Below are 19,621 nucleotides of genomic sequence, written 5' to 3' on the forward strand. Positions count from 1 at the left end.
TCCGCCTCGCGGATGCTCCAGTGTCCCCAACTGCCGCTCCAGCTCCGAAACCCAGGCTTCTAGGAGCTGCAGCTGGAGACACTTCCCACACACGTGCTGGCCCCAGGCACTGGAAACGTTCCCGGCTTCCCACATAGAGCGGGAGGAGCACATCATGGCTTTGAGCTCTCCTGCCATGACTTACCCCTTTAAATTAAATTAAACCTTTTGGAAGATACTTAATATCAAATAATATCCAATTACTCTAGGGCTCTTCTCCCTGCTCCTCATTGTTACAGAATATAGCCCTTACAAACAATGAACCGCAAAATAAGACTTAAAAACTATAAGCGATAAAAGTAGTAAATACTTACCCGACTGTACTCACAGTACTCAAAGGATCACCTCATTCCCTTCTCACCAAACTCGCTCAGTCACCAAACTCCAACTTAAGCACTCTACTGCAGCCCAAAGCAGCACTCCAGTACAGTCAAAGTCAGCACTGTAAGATGGCCTGTTTTTATACTCTTTGAATCTAGCTTCTGAAAACCTGTTTAAGCCAGTTATCTAATTAACTAGTTGTAGCTGCAATCAGACCCTGTGTAAACACTGTTTTAAAGCTGGCCTAAAACTCGCCTTCTTCCCACCCAAACAGCAACTTTTAGTTAATTACTAAAGAAAGACTTGACTTTAGATAGAAATTAACCCTTAAATTCCCTCAGTCACCAAACTCCAACTTAAGCACCCTACTGCAACCCTAAGCAGCATTCCAGTGCCTTAAACCAATGTACTAAATTTTGGATCCATGATCTTTAAATCCTTCTAGGGTCTTGCATAACGCACCCCACCCAACCCCCAAATATCCCAAACTTGATATTTCCTTATTCCCCCTACAGTCTTTTGGCTCTGTCTTTTGTGCACCTTCCCATCTCTTCAATCCATTATGGGTAGCAGTGTTCAATCACCTTTGTCTTACTATCTGGAAATTTCTCTCCCCAATCTTTGCCAGCTCCTTACCTCTCTCTCAACCTTTCAACATTTTTCATCTTGAACATGCTGAAAGGAGGTACAACAGAATCTAAATTTATTTGCACTAGAGATGACAGATGGATGAGTTTATTATTCTTAGGTGTATTGAAATTAAGACTTGAATTTATATAGTGCCTTCCACAACCCCAGAACTTCCCAAATTGTTTTATTACCAATGAAGTACTTTTAAAAATGTAACAATTGTTGTAGTTGGCAAGCTGAACCCTGAAAAATAATTACCAAGTCAGGGCATGGGATGAAACTCAAAAGAGGGAAGGTGAATGAACAGATCAATTTAACTACTTCACATAGAGAGTGACCAATTTTTGGAATGGACTGCCCAGGGAGGCTTATAACATCAAAAACTTTAAAAGGGAGTTGGATAATAATTTGTAGATAAAATCAATTTCAGTGATAAAGTTAGTGAACGGTGTATTCTAGTTTTGATTCTGGTGCTGGCCAGAGGGACTGAACTGGTCTTCTCAGATCCTATACATTTCAATGTTCCTAAATAGTTTACCGAACAGAGGTCATCATTGCACTGAAACATGTCATTATATCCCAGAAACATTGTTTTGTTTCTGATACATAAATTCACTATAATAATGGCTAATGAGGCAATCTTATTTCTCATATTATAGACTAGTCTTTGATCAAGTTGTTCAAAAGTTTTAAGGTTTAAAAGGCTCCGACAAAAGCCAGAAGAGGCCTCTTGCCTGGAATGGATAAATGGTCATTAAGGCTCTTAATGAGTTTATTATCAGCTTCTTAAAGGCTGTGGGGATCATTTAGCTCGGTTGGGTAAAGTGTGGTGCAGCATAACACCAACAGCGTGAGTTAAATCCGTGTACTGATTGTGGTTGTACATGAAGGCCTGTCTTCTTGCCTTGCCCCACACTCAATGTGGAGCAGTGCCCCTCAAACCATATAACCTCTTGTTTCTCTCTAACAGAAAGATGCCTATGGTCCCTTGTGGAATATGGCTAATTACCTTATCTTTTAAGGGCCAATTTTGAATTCTCTTTATGACACACGGGATCCAACTAGGATCTCAAAGACAGGGAGGAGAAGGCACAAATACAGCGTAGCAGGTCAGACTGGGGGGATAGCAGCAAGCAGCATCATTAAAGGACATAGGTTCAGAAAAGCTACTCATTCACAGGTAAACAGTTGTATAGGATGGAATTTTCTGCCCCACCAGTGGCAGGAATCATGGCGGCCAGGAATGCAAAATTGGGTATGAGGCCTAAAGTCGGATATCCTCTAGTGGGAAGATAAGTTGGAATATTCCCTTCAGGACTTCCATGGTGGCCTAATGGCAGGTCAACCCCATCTGCATGCATCAGCATGTCATAAATATTCATCAAAATCATAACTCGCTGGAATCATGCTATCCCTTCTAATTTCATGCCACTTTAGCAGGTCTGATCAATGGCGGAGTAAAAGTGGCGCCCACCTTCACTTCATTCGCGACTTCGAGGTGCGTAAACACAGTGTTCGCCTACCTTGCACTGCGCTGCTGCCATCTCTCGCCGCTGCTCCAACTCCTGACCAAAGGCAAAGCTGTTCTCTCAGGTGAGACCAGGGTGGGTGGGCTGACATTGTAGCTGGCGAGACTGTTGTGGGGCGCAGACAAGGCTGCACTGTACCTGGAGACACTTATGAGCGCAGGCAGGGCTGCACTGTGGCCAGAGAGACTGTTGTGCGGCGCAGACAGAGTTGCATTGTACCCAGATAGACCAGACTGGGGAAGGAAGGTGGGGGATAGGCAGAGTCGTAGCGGGGTGGGAGAGGAAGTGCCAGTTTCAGATGACCTAGGGACGGAGTGAGGGGATGGCTGGCAGAGAAATGACTGGGGGTAGGTTGGGTTATGAGGAACAAGGGAGGCCAGGGCTAGCATGCAGGGGAATGACTGGGACTGGGGAAACTGGAGCCCGACATGAAGGGGGTGGATGCAGACTCATGCGGGGGTTAGTTTTGGATGAGAGGGAGGGCGTTCACACAGACTCTTGACTGGGGGAGGCGATGATTTGATGGAACCAGAGGGGAAGCAGCAGTCACACATTTAGTTATGTCTCATTGGGCCACATGTTGGGGTTAGAAATCAAAGCCAGTCATGGGGCTCTGTGGGCCATGCTACAAGGCTATGCGTAGCATGCATGTCATGGTGCCGGATCAAAGAGGGGGAATGCCTGTCCACGCTGTGGGGTTGGCCATGCCTTACACACCCCCAAGGGTCCTGGGGGTGTGTGGCTCGGTACTGGGCTGCAGATGTTATTGTCATGGTTAGGGGAAGCATCTACATCCTGTAGATGGAGAACAGGTAATACAGGGAGGGGTACTTGAAGCTCTGGTGGGGGTGGTCTCTGTATGTGTTGGTACACACGGCCTCAAGATGGGAAGGGGTGAGGTCCACACGGGGCATTGGGACATCAACAGTGATGAGCTCAGGAGGGAGGGCAGGAATATTCATAATGATTACAAGCTCCAGGGTTACTGGAGAGTGACTGGAGGGAGGTATACCGGCACATTGTGGGGTTCAAGGATGATCGGAGGGACTTCCACGGTGACAGGGCAGGGTTTGAAACTGGTCTCAAAGTAAAAGTGCAGCACCACCATGTTGACTGCCTGATGGAATGACGCTGTTAAAAAAAAATCCTAAGGAAAAAATGGCCAGGGGAGAGGTCAAAGGCCATGTGGGAAGAGTTGACAGCAGGACTCATGGGCCTATTCAACGGGCACCCTAATATTTTGCACATGAGAGCAATGAGATCAAGGCTCAACTGAAAATATTAATGAAGAGTTATTGAAAAGATATTGAATCAGGAACTGCAAATCATGGTAAGCTTTAATGCGATAACACAGTAGGCCCTGGGGTCACATTTGAGTTGGTCTCATTGAGCCTTTTACCATCAGAGGAATGTGAAAAGGGAAGAGGGACCACACCATTAGGGAATTGCGGTAGCAGGACATATGCCATATGCAAGATGGTCCATGAGTCCCTGCACATAGACCTGGGGGCACAAAGCTTCCAAAAATTCCAAAAGTACAAGGATGGGAAGTCTTCAAATCTTAATGAGGCAGCCTGACAGAGAGTTGGATTCTGAAATCATATGGCTGTGCTCAACCCTCTCCAATCCCATTTGCGATTGTGCTATCAAGTTGCTGGGGGAATTAATAGGCACATATGATCCTTGAGTTACCGCCAAGGATGGAACTGGGAATCTAATGAGCGCAGCCCAAGGGCTTCACACTGGTTTTCTGTCTTGAAATAGGAGGTTGATCATTGAAGGGTAAGATACTTTCATAGGAGTGATCTATGTGTCCCAAGGAAGGAGGGGAAGTGCAGAATACTGCCTTCTTGATGGCTGTGTTCCGAAGGAGAAGAAGAGCCCATCACTGTGTGCCAGGGCTTAGAGAAGAGCCTTGGCCTGAGGTGCATGGTCCAGGGGGGACCCAGGAAGATCCAGAGGTTTAGGAGGTGAGACCCATCCCATAGAGGCGACTAGCGCACCCCAAGGTGTACCGACACATACTTAGAGATGACTGAGAGAGACTGCCATAGACGCATCTGGCTGTCAAGGGATGTGGTGGCTCTCATTTGTCACATTCTCAGTGAAGATCTAATGCTGCATAGACTGAGGGGCCATCCCTTGCCAGTGGCTGTAAAGGTGACTACTGCACTCAATATTTTTGCAAGGGCCTTGTAACAGGGTGCCACTGGGGACCTATGCAACGTATCTCAGTCCTCCACCCTTTACAGTAAGGCACATCATTGCATCCAATTCACATTGGATGAAACCAGCCAGGCCAATAGATTTCTGGGATTTGCAGTGATCTCTGGCTTCCCACGAGTACAGGCTGAAAACAGCAACGTCACTGTAAGAACTCCATGCAGCAGCCACAGACCTTCATCAACAGAAAAGAGTTCCATTCCCTCAACGTGCAACTGGTGTGCGATAATCATCAGGAAAAGATCATGAATGCGCCAGGTTCCCTGGGGGTTCTCACAACTTCCACATCCTAAGCGCCTCGGAGGAGAGATACAATGCGGCACATTCTGTGACAAAGTCCATCATAGTGCAATCCATTGGCATAAGGCCATAAGGTGTAGGAGCAGAAGTAGGCCATTCAGCCCATCGTGTCTGCTCCACCATTCAATGAGATCATGGCTGATCTGATAATCCTCAAAACCATTTTCCTGCCTTTTCCCCATAACCCTTGATTCCCTTACTGATTAAAAATCTGTCTATCTCTGCCTTGAATATACTTAATGACCCAGCCTCTACAACCCTGTGCGGTATAGAATTCCACAGATTAACCGCCCTCAGAGAAGAAATTCCTGCTCATCTCTGTTTTAAATGGGCGATTCCTTAGTCTGAGATTATGCCCTCCGGCCCTAGACTCTCCCACAAGGGGAAAACAACCTCCTGTCAAGCCCCTCAAGGATGTTTCTGCCTCTCATTCTTCTAAACTCCAATGAGTACAGGCCCAACGTACTCAACCTCTCCTCATAAGAAAATCTCTCCATACTCAGAATCAACCTAGTGAACCTCCTTTGGACTGCCTCCAATGCCAGTATATCTTTCCTTAGATAAGGGGACCAAAACTGTTCACAGTGTTCTAGGTGTGGTCTAACTAGTGCCTTGTATAGTTTTAGCAAGACTTCCCTTTTTTTCATACTCCATTCCCTTTGAAATAAAGGCCAACATTCCATTTTGCTCTCCCTATTACCTGCTGAACTTGTATGTTAGCTTTTTGAGATTCCCAAGGACTCCCAAATTCCTCTGTGCTGCAGCCTTCTGCAATCTTTTCCATTTAAATAATATTCAGCTCCTGTATTCTTCCTGCCAAAGTGCATAACCTCACACTTTCCCACATTATATTCCATCTGCCACTCTCACTTAACCTGTCTATAACCCTCTGTAAACCCGTTGTGTCATCCTCACCATTTGCCTTCCCATCTATTTTTGTATCATCTGCAAATCTGGCAATAGTACATTCACTTCCCTCATCTAAGTCATTAATGTATATTGTAAATAATTGAGACCCAGCAGTGATCCCTGTGGCACTCCACTAGTTACAGATTGCCATCCTGAAAATGCCCCCTTTATCCCAACTCTCTGTCTTCTATTAGTTAGCTAATCCTCTATCCATGCTAATATACTATCCCTAACACCATGGGCTCTTATCTTATTAAATAGCCTTATGTACGGTACCTTGTCGAATGCCTTTTGGAAATCCAAATATATTACATATTACAAAGGTTCCCCTTTATCTATCCTGCTTGTTACCTCCTCAAAGAATTATAATAAATTTGTCAGCCATGATTTCCCTTTCATGAAGCCATGCTAACTCTGCTTGATTAGATTATGTAATTGTAAATGCTCTGCTATTTCATCTTTTATAATAGACTCTAACATTTTCCCAATGACAGATGTTAAGCTAATTGGCCTATAGTTACCTGTTTTTTGTCTCCTCCCTTTTTAATAAGGGTGTTACACTGGCAGTTTTCCAATCCTCTGGGATTTTTTTAGAATCTAAGTGCATTCACTATCTCTGTAGCTACTTCCTTTAATATCCCATCAGGTCCAGGGGATTTATGGGCCTTTAGCCCCAAAACTTTCCATAGTGCTTTTTCTCTAGTGACATTTATTGTATTTATTTCCTCCCCCTCTTTTGCCCCTTGATTATTTAGTATTGGAATGCTATTAGTGTCTTCTACTGTGAAGACTGAAGCAAAGTATTTATTCAGCTCCTCTACCATTTCCTGGTTCCCCATTATTAATTCCCACACTGCATTCTGTAAGGGGCCTATCTTCACTTTGGTCTCCCTCTTCCTTTTTATATATCTAAAGAAGCTCTTAACTGTCTGTTTTTATATTACTTGTTAGTTTACTCTCAAAGTTTATTTTCTCCCTTTTTTTTGGTCATCTTGTGTTGGCTTTAAAAACTTTCCCAATCCTCTGGCTTACCACTAGTCTTTGCCACATTGTATGTCTTTTCTTTTAACTTGATACTATCCTTAACTTCCTTGGTTAACCATGGTGGGTTTATTCCCTTCCTTGAATTCTTCTTCCTCACTGGGATATATCTTTGTTGTGAGTCATGAACTATTTTCTTAAACGTCTGCCATTGTTCATCATCAACCGTTTTTTCTGCTAAAATCTTATCCCACTCCATTCTAGCCAACTCTGCCCTCATTCCTTTGTAATTACCCTTATTTAATTTTAGCACAGTTGTTTCCGACCCAAGTTTCCCATTGTCAAACTGAATGCTAAATTCTACCATATTATGGTCACCGTTTCCTATGGTATCTTTTACTCTGAGATCATTTATTCAATCTACCTCATTACACATTACCAGATCCAAAATACCCTGATCTCCGGTTGGATCCACAACATATTGTTCTAGGAAACTGTTGCAAATACACCATGAATTCTTGCTCGTGGCTACCTCTGCCAATTTGATTTTCCCAATCTACATGAAGATTAAAGTTACCCATGATTAAGGTACTGCCTTTTTTACATACCCTCATTATCTCCTGATTTATTTCTGCCCTACAGTAGGGGGCATATAGACTACTCCCACCAGTGCCTTCTTCCCCTTGTTATTTCTTACCTCCACCCATATGGATTCTACATCTTCCGATCCAAGATCCTTTCTTGCTATCATACTTATTCCATCTCGTACTAAGCTACCCCACCACCCTTTCCTTCCTGCCTGTTCTTTCGAAAAGTCACATTCCGCTGAATATTTAATTCTCAGCTTTGAACTCCTTGTAACCAAGTCTCTGTAATGGCTATATGATACCCATTACCCTCTATTTGTGCCATTAATTCATTTATTTTGTTCCGAATACTACATGCATTTAAGTAAAGAGCCATTAATTTTGCCCTTTTATCATTTTTCCCCCTTTGACCCTATTTGCTGCTTTTTTTTTATGTTTGTACACTCTGTCCGTTCCTATCAAACTCTGGGTATTATTACCTAAATAGTTGCCCTGCAAGGCTGCCATATCTTTTGCTTTGGAAGCCTACGTATCCCCTTTCTAGAACCCCCCCCCCCCCATTTAGTTTAAAGCCCTCTCTACAGCCCTAATTATTCAGTTCGCAGTACTGGTCCCAGCACGGTTCAAGTGAAGACCATCCCATCGGAACAGCTCCCTTTTATCCCAGTACTGATACCAGTGCCCCATTAACTGAAACCCATTCCTGTCACACCAATCTTTGAGCCATGCATTTAACTCCTTGACTTTATTTACTCTATGCCAGTTTGCCCGTGGCTCAGGTAGTAACTGGAGGTTCTGCTTTTTAATTTAGCTAACTGTTCGAATTCTTTCAGCAGAGCCTCCTTTCTAGTCCTATCAATGTTGTTGGTGCCAACGTGGATGACAACAACTGGATCCCTCGCCTCCCACTCTAAGTTCCTCTCTAGCCCTGAGGAGATGTCCTTAACCCTGGCACAGAGCGGGAAACATAGCCTTCGGGACTCACACTCATGACTGCAGAGAACATTATTTATCCCCCTAATTATCCCCCTACCACTACTATGCTCCCATTTCCTCCCACCACTTGAATGGCTCCCTGTACCACAGTGCCGTGGTCAGTTCACTTATCTTCCCTGCCGTCTCCACTCTCGTCCAAGCTTGCAAGAACCCTTGTAACTGTAGGCCAGTTGCAGGGGGCAAGGCTCCTCAAATACTAACCCCTGGGCCTCCAACCCTGCTTCACCTGCAGTCACACCCTCCTGTCCCTGGTCACAGACCAAATTTGATTAACCTAATCTGAGGCGAAAGACCGCGTCCTGGAGCAAAGTGTCCAGGTAACTTTCCCCCTCCCTCATGCAGCGCAATGTCTGCAGCTCAGACAACAGTTCCTTAACTTGGATCCGAAGTTCCTCGAACTGCAAACATTTGGTACAGATGTGTTCGCTCTGGATCACCTTGGTAGCAGGAACACATCACCCATCCTGCCATCACTATCGTATTTTATTCAATTTATTAATTAATTACTCTAGTATTCCCACTCTTTACACTTTATTATAATTATTATTTTATACACACCCGTATCAATCTTCTACTTAACAAGCTATCTATGAGAGAAGAGAAAAAAAGACTAGAGACCTAAACACAAGCTAAAGACCTTATTTTTACTTTAAAGACTAGAAATACTCACCAATCAGTTGCTCTCTGTGTTCTTTTTCCCTCTCATGCTCTTTAATGGTCTCATTCTTCTCACACCCTCTCACTGTTAAAGGTCACACTACTTTCACTCTGTCACTGTTAAAGGTCACACTCCTTTCACTCTCTCACTGTTAAAGGTCCCGCTGCACCTCTCACTCTCTCACTGTTAAAGACCACTCTCCTCTCGCATCTCTCACTATTAAAGGCCACTCTCCTCTCACCCTCTCACTGTTAAAGGCCACTCTCCTCTCGCACTCTCACTGTTAAAGGTCCCGCTGCACCTCTCACTCTCTCACTGTTAAAGGCCACTCTCCTCTCACACACTCTCACTGTTAAAGGCCACACTCCTCTCATACGCTCTCAATGTTAAAGGCCACACTCCTCTCGCACACTCTCAATGTTAATGGCCACTCTCCTCTCACTCTCTCTCAATGTTAAAGGCCACACTCCTCTCACTCTCACATTGTTTAAGGCCACACTCCTCTCACTCTCTCATAGTTAAAGGCTACACTCCTCTCACACTCTCACTGTTAAAGGCCACACATCTCTCACTCTCTCACTGTTAAAGGCCACACACCTCTTGCACGCTCTCATTGTTAAAGGCCACACACCTCTTGCACGATCTCATTGTTAAAGGCCCCGCTGTTTCTCTCACTCTCAAAAGGCCCCGCTGCTTCTCTCACTCTCAAAAGGCCCCGCTGCTTCTCTCACTCTCAAAAGGCCCCGCTGCTTCTCTCACTCTCTCACTGTTAAAAGCCACACTGCTCTCATATGCTCTCAATGTTAAAGGCCACTCTCCTCTCACTCTCTCACAGTTAAAGGCTACACTCCTCTCACTCTCTCACTGTTAAAGGCCACGCACCTCTTGCATGCTCTCAATGTTAAAGGCTACACTCCTCTCACGCGCTCAATGTTAAAGGCCACACTCCTCTCGTATACTCTCAATGTTAAAGGCCACACTCCTCCCTCACTTTCTCAATGTTAAAGGCCACACTCCTCTCGCACGCTCTTAATGTTAAAGGCCACACTCCTCTCGTATACTCTCAATGTTAAAGGCCACACTCCTCTCTCACTCTCTCAGTGTTAAAGGCCACACTCTTGCACTCTCTCAATGTTAAAGGCCACTCTCCTCTCACTCTCTCAATGTTAAAGGCCCCGCTGCTTCTCTCACTCTCTCACTGTTAAAGGCCACACTCCTCTCACACTCTCTCACTGTTAAAGGCCACACTCCTCTCACACTCTCTCACTGTTAAAGGCCACACTCCTCTCACACTCTCTCACTGTTAAAGGCCACACTCCTCTCACACTCTCTCACTGTTAAAGGTCACACTCCTCTCACTCTCTCACTGTTAAAGGTCACACTCCTCTCACTCTCTCCCTGTTAAAGGTCACACTCCTCTCACTCTCTCCCTGTTAAAGGTCACACTCCTCTCACTCTCTCCCTGTTAAAGGTCACACTCCTCTCACTCTCTCCCTGTTAAAGGTCACACTCCTCTCACTCTCTCACTGTTAAAGGTCACACTCCTCTCACTCTCTCACTGTTAAAGGTCACACTCCTCTCACTCTCTCACTGTTAAAGGTCACACTCCTCTCACTCTCTCCCTGTTAAAAGCCCCGCTGCTTCTCTCACTCTCTCACTTTAAAGGCCACACTCCTCTCGCACCCTCTCACTGTTAAAAACTACTGTTCTCTCGCTGCTTATCACAAGCACTCTCCCTGTAAATGGCCCCGCTGCTTTTCACAAGCACTCTGGCTGTAAACGGCCTCGCTGCTTTTCAAAAGCACTCTCCGTGTAAATGGCCTCGCTGCTTTTCACAAGCGCTCTGGCTGTAAATGGCCCCTTTGCTTTTCACAAGCAATCTCCGTGTAAATGGCCTCGCTGCTTTTCACAAGTACTCTCCGTGTAAATGGCCCCGCTGCTTTTCACAAGCACTCTCCCTGTAAATGGCTCCGCTGCTTTTCATAAGCACGCTCTGTGTAAATGGCCTTGCTGCTTTTCACAAGCACTCTCCGTGTAAATGGCCCCAATGCTTTTCACTAGCACTCTCCCTGTAAATGGCCCCATTGATTTTCACAAGCGCTCTCCCTGTAAATGGCCCCAATGCTTTTCACAAGCGCTCTCCCTGTAAATGGCCCCACTGCTTTTCACAAGCGCTCTCACTGTAAATGGCCCCACTGCTTTTCATAAGCACTCTCACTGTAAATAGCCCCATTGCTTTTCACAAGCGCTCTCCCTGTAAATGGCCCCAATGCTTTTCACAAGCGCTCTCCCTGTAAATGGCCCCAATGCTTTTCACAAGCACTCTCCCTGTAAATGGCCTCGCTGCTTTTCACAAGCACTCTCCCTGTAAATGGCCCCGCTGCTTTTCATAAGCACTCTCCCTGTAAATGGCCCCATTGCTTTTCACAAGCGCTCTCCCTGTAAATGGCCCCAATGTTTTTCACAAGCGCTCTCTGTGTAAATGGCCTCGCTGCTTTTCACAAGCACTCTCCCTGTAAAATGCATCTGTGCATCCTTAATTTGCACTTCCGATGTTCGGACCGTTTCAGTTGTGCTCCACTGTACTCTCCACAGAGGGTTCCCACATCATTGTGGTCTGCTGTATACTGCACAGCCTGGTGCTTCAAAGAGGGGATCACTTGCCAGAGGGAGACATGGAGGAGTCAGAGATTTCCTCGGAAGGGCCGGGACTGAAGAGAGCCAGGATGGAGAGGTTCCACATTAGGATGCCATCGCAATAACACAACGCAAAAGATGTACCCGTTACACACTGATTATCACCAGGTTCCAGGAGGAGTGAGGTCCACACAAGATGACAAGTGCACATTTTTGCCTGTCCCCTCGAGGCATGGAAGTGATCAGGAAGTCCTTTCCAAATGTGCACATCTCAAACAAGCTCATTTTTCTGCTGGAACCAGTAGATTTCAGGATCATTAAGGTATTATGTCAGAAAGGTCTGCAAGCAATGCAGCTTGTGGGGCCTGTGCAATGTGGAAGGCAGTAGACCAGCATGCAGCCTGAGTCAACTGCACATTGTGCAGTCTTTGCCACCAGCACATGACACTTTCAGTGGCCATTTAGATTTTGACTTGGTGGCAGCGACACAATACATTCAGGAAATGTGCTTTCACACTCACAAGGAACAGTTCAGATCTGATGCCACGACATTATATCTCACCCTCTAAGAGACAACAGCACACATAATTCAATCGAGTGCTGCAGGACTGTATCTACATGCACTTTTAGGCTCTGGATTGACAGACTCCCTTAGATGACGTTAGGCGCAATTGACTAACATGACTTTGCTAAACATTACATGAATCTGAGAGACATGAAGGCAGATCATTGAGCAGTGGGAGCTTAGGTCACCCTTGAAATAAGATGGCACATATAATTAGATGCATAAGGCATTCACATTCTGAGATGCTGAATCACAAAGTCAAGTATTTACAGAGGTGCATTATATATACAGCGACTAAGCACCCGTGCCACCAGTATCCAATTATAATTTCTTAACTTTACATACTCTACTGTTATGCCTGGATGCAGCCCCGGCATCCGCAGCAGGGATGGAGGCAGCCTGCTGACATCAATGTCCTGTTGTCTGAGATTACTTTGGTGGGCATCCTCTGGAGGCCCGGGATCCTACTGTGGGGCAGGTGCACCCTCCTTGGCCTGAGCAGCTGGAACTGATGGGATCACAGGTGGAGGGGATTGGGAGCGGCTGGAAACCTTTAGAGCCTCCTGTATGGATGGCCCAGGATGTCCAGCAGAGGCTCCTCCACTCTTTTGGTGCCCAAGGGCTCCTGCTGATTCTCTGAGGAAGGAGGCCGAGGTGCCCCATCCTCCTTTTGCCACACCTAGATCCTACCTATGCCTAGATTGATGGAGAGCAGTGTTATGGCTTAGCGGATGGTAAATGCTGAGTTGTTCAAATCCCAGAGGGAAACTTGAGATAACTGCCACAACTACTTTTGCAATTTGTATGTTTCGAGATGCAGGCTTTGAATTCAATAAGGCCACCGAGCCTTATAGGTTTTTATAAAACTAGATTAAACATTTATTAATAAGAGAAATGATCTTAAGCACATACATATGCCTATAAAATACTACTATAATAACTTTTAAATCCCCTAATTAATCTAAGCCCCAGTTACACCTTTGTTAAGGCAACAGCAAAACACATAGATTTTAAATGACCCAGGCAAAGAAACATGATACACTGAACAATCCAATTCAAAGTGAGTTTCCTTAACTTCAGTTCTTTCTAGACAGCAGCTTGAGGCGTAGATGCTGAAGGCTTTTCACACTTGTTAAATCTTAAAATGCTTGCCTTTACATACAACCTACACTCCTTTGTACATATTTTCTCCTTTGAATGCAAATTCCCATTGTTTCACCATGTCTTTGGCCATTACCTCCCTGATCATAAAAATGATCATAGTACTAATTTTACCAGTAACCTTTGGGAAAAATAAATACACTGTTTCTGAGCTTCACCTGGCCAGGTGACACATTTCACCCCTCCTTTGAAAACAATCTAATCCGGTTTATTTAAAAATGCAAATGTCCTTTTACACCTTACATTCTAAACTTCCCCCATGTTTACACACTTAATATTTCAAACCTAGACTATCTTTTGTTACATCAAAGCCTCCAGACCAGCTGCCTTTAATCTAATTAGGTCTCACACACACACAAACACACACACAGATACCACTATTTTCCAATAAATTCTAGTAACATTATTAAATTTTCCTGACAGTAGGTCCATGTGCAAATCCAACAGAAACTGCTGGACTGTGGTCCTCAATGAAGGCTTTGATGCACTTGCATGCCAGAGCCAGGACATCAGAGAGAACACAGACGGACTCCTCCATCCTTCATTCCAGTCTAGCAACTGCCTCTGACAACTACTGACTGATGTTGCCCTGCCTGTGTTTTCCAGATAGTGAAATATAGATCTGGGACCCACCGAGGTGCATGTCTCTGAGCTGGCAGAGGGTGCAGGTGAACGCAGTAACAGCTCAACAGCTAGTGGGCGCTCAGTATCATCATCCATTGTGGATGGGGGCTGGGGCTGAGGGACTGTCTGGGGTTTGTCTCAGTGTGCTCCTGCTGGTGGCTGGAAGAAAGAGGACGGAATCAGTTTCTGAGTAGGCAGAATCCAACATTACATTTAACTCACTGTGAAGGTCATGATGTGTTCAACAAATACTTTCATCTGTACTCCTTTGCTGAGGGAGACCGACCTTGCCTTCACCAGAGGAGCAATCTGTGTTCTCCCCTGCCAACTCAGGCTGCCTCCTCCTTGAATGGAGTCAACCCCTGTATTTCAGGAGTTCCCCCACTGGTCTGGGATTCCTCCCTCTTGTTGTGGTTGTGGGCTAGCCTTGGCAGTATGAAGACAGATGAAATGGAAGGTGATGAGAACGGATGGAAGAGAAGTTGGGAAGCATGCATGGCTACTGTGTGTACTGTGCCGTCTCCAGTAAGGACAGATTTTTTTTTATTCATTCATGGGACATGGATGTCACCTGCTAGGCCAGCATTCATTGCCCATCCCTAATTGCCCTTGTTTAGAGGGCATTTAAGAGTCAACCACATTGCTGTGGGTCTGGAGTCACATGTAGGCCAGACCAGGTAAGGACAGCAGATTTTCTTCCCTAAAGGGACATTACTGAACCAAATGGGTTTTTATGACAATCAGCAATTAGCTTTGAATTCCAGACTTTCTTACTGAATTCAAATTTTACCACCTGCTGTGGTGGGATTCGAACCCCAGTCCCCAGAGCATTACCCAGGGTCTCTGAAATACTAGATGGTGACTATGCCACCACCTCCCCTACATGAAATGGCGGTGATGTCAAAGTGTGTGTAAGACATTCAGTGCAGATACCCCTTCTGCTAATAGTGTGAGATCCCTGTGGACTGTAGCCCTTAGGGCCCCTGATGCCATTACGAAAATGTGAGTCTAGACTGAGTACAAGGTGGACTTACCCTGGCAAAGCAGATAAGATCATTCATCTTCTTCTTGCACTGCAGGGTCTTTCTTTTCTGTGTGCCACAGGCACAGATGTCCCTGGTGACCTCCTCCCAGACCAGCGAGGTCAGGCTGGTTGCCCTCCTGCTTCCATCCCTCAGGAATAAGACATCTCGGTGTCGCAGACAGTCTGGAAAGGAGTCACCAGGGAGTAGTGGAAGCACATAGGGCTTGCTTCTTCTAGAGGACATATTGTTCGGCCACAGCACACAGCTGGCCTGCAGAGAGTGAATGTGTGTTTGGGTGCTGGTTAAATATGGCGCCAGGAACAACAACCCCTTGGGGTTACAGCAGGTGGACAAATCACCCACCCCACCCCACCAAGTGATTCGGTGAGCAGCTCGCTGATGCATAATTAATTAGCTTTCAAACAGATTGGCTGTGAGAACCCACTTCACCAATCAGCATGAAACTCGCCGACTAACCAGCCTGCCACCACACTTAGTCAGCAAAAGAGAAAATTCCACCCATAGTGTCAGGAAAATTATCTGTCATATTGCTTCACTCTTAACAAGGGAAGTTTGGAGCAGTTTTGGGACAGTAGATGTGTCCTTTTGCTTACAGGCCTCACAAGCTGATGGGGGTTCAGGAAGACTGCATATTCCAATTGAAAGGAAGGAAGGACCTAACTAAACAGATCAGCCATGATCTTTTGGATGGCTGAGCAGACTCGAAGGACCAACTGGTCTATTCCTGTTCCTAATTCATAAGTTTGTATGTAACAGGAAATGTGATTAAGTTACTCAGAGATAGGATCGCTTAGTGATGGGGAGCAACATCTGCAGGAGCAAAGGCAGATTCATGGACACTACGGGTGCAGCAGTCAGAAAAGAGGAGCAAGAAGGGAATAGCCTGAGCAGAAGGTTTCCTGCCAAAGGAGAAACCAGCTCGACGTCCCTGTCAGGCATCAATGTTGCAGATGGCTGTGCTTGTTCAGACACATGGTCGCTGACGGTTCACTGGAATCATGCCTTCCAGTGGATCTAAAAATTATAGTGGCCTTGCACTTTTTTGCAATCGGTTCCTACCGAGTAGCGGCACTAATTCCAGGCAGCAGCACATCATTGCACCGAGGAGGTAACAGTTCTGATAAAAGGACATCTTCATTTGAAATGTTCACTCTATTTTTCTCCACAGATACTGCCTGACCTGCTGAGTATTTCCAGTATTTTTTTGGCTTTTATAACAAATCCTGTGTACCATACGGCAGGGAATTATATTACATTCCAGGTGTGCGGATAGTTCGAAGGGCAGTGGGATTTCCCTCCGTTGCTGGACTCCCTCGGGTACAGGAGAGCTTAGCAAACAATGAGAACCCTAGACCCAAACATTTTACTTACGGTGTTACTGGTGTATCCTTAAAACATTGAGCCCAGCTCTTGTCTGGGTTGTATGGGTCAGCCAGTATCCCGGGGTGCCCTGCGGCCTGAGCTTGTTGATTGGCGGGTTGCAGAAAGTGCAGGTGGTGATTGGTGGACTGTAGAGGAATCGGATGGTGATTGGCGAGCTGCAGAGGGTGCGAATGGTTATTCGTGGTTTCGGAAGATGTGGATCCTGATTGGCGAGTTGTTGAGGGTACTGACCCTGATTCGTGGGTTGTTGAGGGTGCGAACTCTGATTGGTGGGTTGTTGAGGGTGCGAACTCTGATTGGTGGGTTGTTGAGGGTGCGGACTCTGATTGGCGGGTTGTTGAGGGTGCGGACCCTGATTGGTGGAGCCTTGTTGGGTGGGTCTGGCGCTGTTGCGGGCTGGGTGTAGCTGATGTGGGGAGATGCAGTGGGGCAACATGTCGTTGTGTGTAGATCCGGTGCTTCAGGCTGTCTGATTTACCCCCTTCTGTCCGGTTTCTCTCCCGTTCACACCGTAACGATGAGGTACCGTGTTCGAGCGCTTTTTGTTATAGTGATGTATCCATGCAGCAATTGTTAGATCCTCGGATGAAATGAAGGCGATACAAATTATTCCCTCCCAGCCAGGGGATACAATGATACCTTTCCCTGTCTCTCCCCAACTCCGGCCCTGGGCCCAGCTCCCCTTGGCTACTATCCAGTGTACTGTGCTAGTTCTCACTAATCCGCAGCTGCAGTGATTGTGTAATCCTTAATTCATTCACTCGGTCCACTGTTACTTTGTTGCACTAAAATCCAAGTGGGAGGTTCAGAAATGGGATATTCTGCTGTACTTTAAAAAATCTTCATTCTGTGGTTATAGCGCAGCGTGAGTGGACATTTCATTGTGTACTAGTTGCTATCCCATTGCGATAGTAATTGTACATTTAGCTGCTTCTACTCCTGCAGTCGCCAATTCCTACCGATAAATTTAAATCTTGTTTTTTTTTAGCGAAGCATGTGAATCCATTCATTTTAGTGAGGCAAGTTGGAAATTTAGTACTTTAAAACTGAAAGTTTATAACAAGTGACTTTAACAGTAATTGACTATTTTTATTCAGCATGTTTCCTCTTCCCTGCAGGGAAGACACGTGTGGAAAATTCAGTTTACATTGTTTTTGTGTAGTTATAGGGATTTCATTGTTTTAAGACAAAACCTTAATGTTTGTGTAACAGATGAGGGGATTGCAGCAGACTAAGTTTGAGAGTAACTGCAAGAGACTTGGGACAGAGAACAGAAGACATTTTAGACTTGAGTTTGCGTTAGTATTTATCAGCACAATGTGTTAAATGATCAAACTAACGCAAAAGATTAGGGAAATTTAAATATGTTACATCAAGTGTAAGCTGAGTTTCTGTTACTTTTAAAGCTGGTTTAAAAATAATTTTGCCAGAATCAACCTCTCAAAACTGCTCATTTGTTGGTGTTTGAGGAATGCCTGTAAACTGAGTTTGGTTTCTTTGCACACATTTTCATAGTAAATGAAATACTTTATTATTTAAAATTAAGAAACTGACTAGTGTACACAGTGAAATAAGTAAATTGTTCCGTGCAATTTTTAAAGCCATCATTAATGATTTAACAGCAGGTTAACTCCGGTAGAGGACAAGATGCTTCGATTATAAGAATGCTTTTTTTTGTCGTAAGCCCATTTTCATCTGTTAATAAAACTGCACGTTTTAAGTACATCAATTAATATCAATGCAAAGGGGAAAAATACATTTTCTATTACGTTGACCAACTCTGCTGATATATGAAAGATTTTGTCTGTGATTATGCTATTACATTTTAGCAGATTCTTGAACTTTAACTTAAGTGCAATTTTAAGTACAATTTGTACCCCATTCCTTGATTGTGCCAAAATTGGAAACTTACCGCTTTTCTTTTACACTGAAGATTGAGAGTCTAGTATGCAGGCACCATGTCAATATTTAAGTTTCAGTTGGATAGAGGGTTGAAGGAAAAGGCAAGAATGAGATAAGAGAGCAGGACAGGCACATGGGTTGAGGTTATAGGGACATAGAACTTATGCCATTCAGCTCTTCAAGCCTGCTTCGCCATTCAATAAGATCATGGTTGATTTGGTTATGGTCTCAACTCCACTTTGCCGTCTACTCCCCTAAAACCCTTGATTCACTGGCCTATCAAAAATCTGTCCATCTCTGTCTTGAATAAATTCAATGACCCAGCTTCCACTGCTCTCTGGGGACAAGAATTGCTCATACTAACTATCCTCAGAGAAAAAAAATTCCCCTTACCTCAGTCTTAAACGGTCTCTTTTTCTTAAACTGTGTCCCTTTGTTCTAGTCTTTCCCACAAAGTGGAAACATCCTCCTAGTAGATCCCCTCAGGATCTTATATGTTTCAGTAAGATCACCTCTCATTCTTCTAAACTCCAGTGGGTATAAGCCCCTCATCCTAGGAATGAGTCACATGAGCTTTCTTTGAACTGCTAACTCAATTATATCTTTTTTTCAAATAAGGAAACCAAAACTGTACACAGTATTCCAGATGTGGTCTCAGCAGCTGCAGTAAAACTTCCCTACTTTTACATTCCATTCTTCTTACAATAAATGCCAGCATTCCATTTGCCTTCTGGTTGGGCTAGGCTGTTCTTGTGTAATTTTTATGTAATATATGATATAACAATATATTCAACATTTAAGTTTACATGCTATAGCAACAGTTGCACTTTTGGTGTTAGCCTCAGCCCAGTGGCAGACTTGCCAATGCCACCATTTCAAAGATCAAGAGACTTGGTATAAATGTCATGAATTTCTTTCTTTTTCAAGCATAAATATAGACTGATGGTTGGTTTGTATACCTCATTAGCGGCTTATTTAATTTCTAATAGGTCAGAACTCTATATTACCGCATCTAAAAATGTTTTACTAAAAATACTTCTAAAAGTATCCTACCTGCTATCAGCTGTGCATTCAATCTCAGCAGATATCAACCTAGTATCACTGGTTTTTGGATTTGGTGAATAATGTAG

At 44.7% G+C, this 19,621-nt stretch overlaps 1 protein-coding gene and 1 long non-coding RNA gene across 4 annotated transcripts in view; one reads left to right on the top strand and one right to left on the bottom strand.

Annotated features, from left to right (window-relative positions):
• Positions 1-16,663, bottom strand: part of LOC121280216 — a 36,259-nt gene extending 19,596 nt beyond the window's left edge. The window contains exons 1-2 of the long non-coding RNA XR_005943566.1: positions 16,578-16,663; positions 15,195-15,455 (exon numbers count right to left, since the gene is read on the bottom strand). This is a non-coding gene — a long non-coding RNA (uncharacterized LOC121280216). The remainder of the gene's footprint in view (positions 1-15,194; positions 15,456-16,577) is intronic.
• Positions 16,664-16,990: 327 nt separating this feature from the next.
• The window catches only part of def8 (differentially expressed in FDCP 8 homolog), a 61,444-nt gene continuing 58,813 nt past the window's right edge, over positions 16,991-19,621 (top strand). For all 3 annotated transcript variants that reach the window (XM_041192211.1, XM_041192213.1, XM_041192214.1), the window contains exon 1: positions 16,991-17,111. The gene's annotated coding sequence lies outside the window, so the exon portion shown is untranslated. The remainder of the gene's footprint in view (positions 17,112-19,621) is intronic.

Source organism: Carcharodon carcharias, chromosome 7 (genome assembly GCF_017639515.1).
Source record: "Carcharodon carcharias isolate sCarCar2 chromosome 7, sCarCar2.pri, whole genome shotgun sequence".
Classification (NCBI taxonomy): Eukaryota; Metazoa; Chordata; class Chondrichthyes; order Lamniformes; family Lamnidae; genus Carcharodon; species Carcharodon carcharias.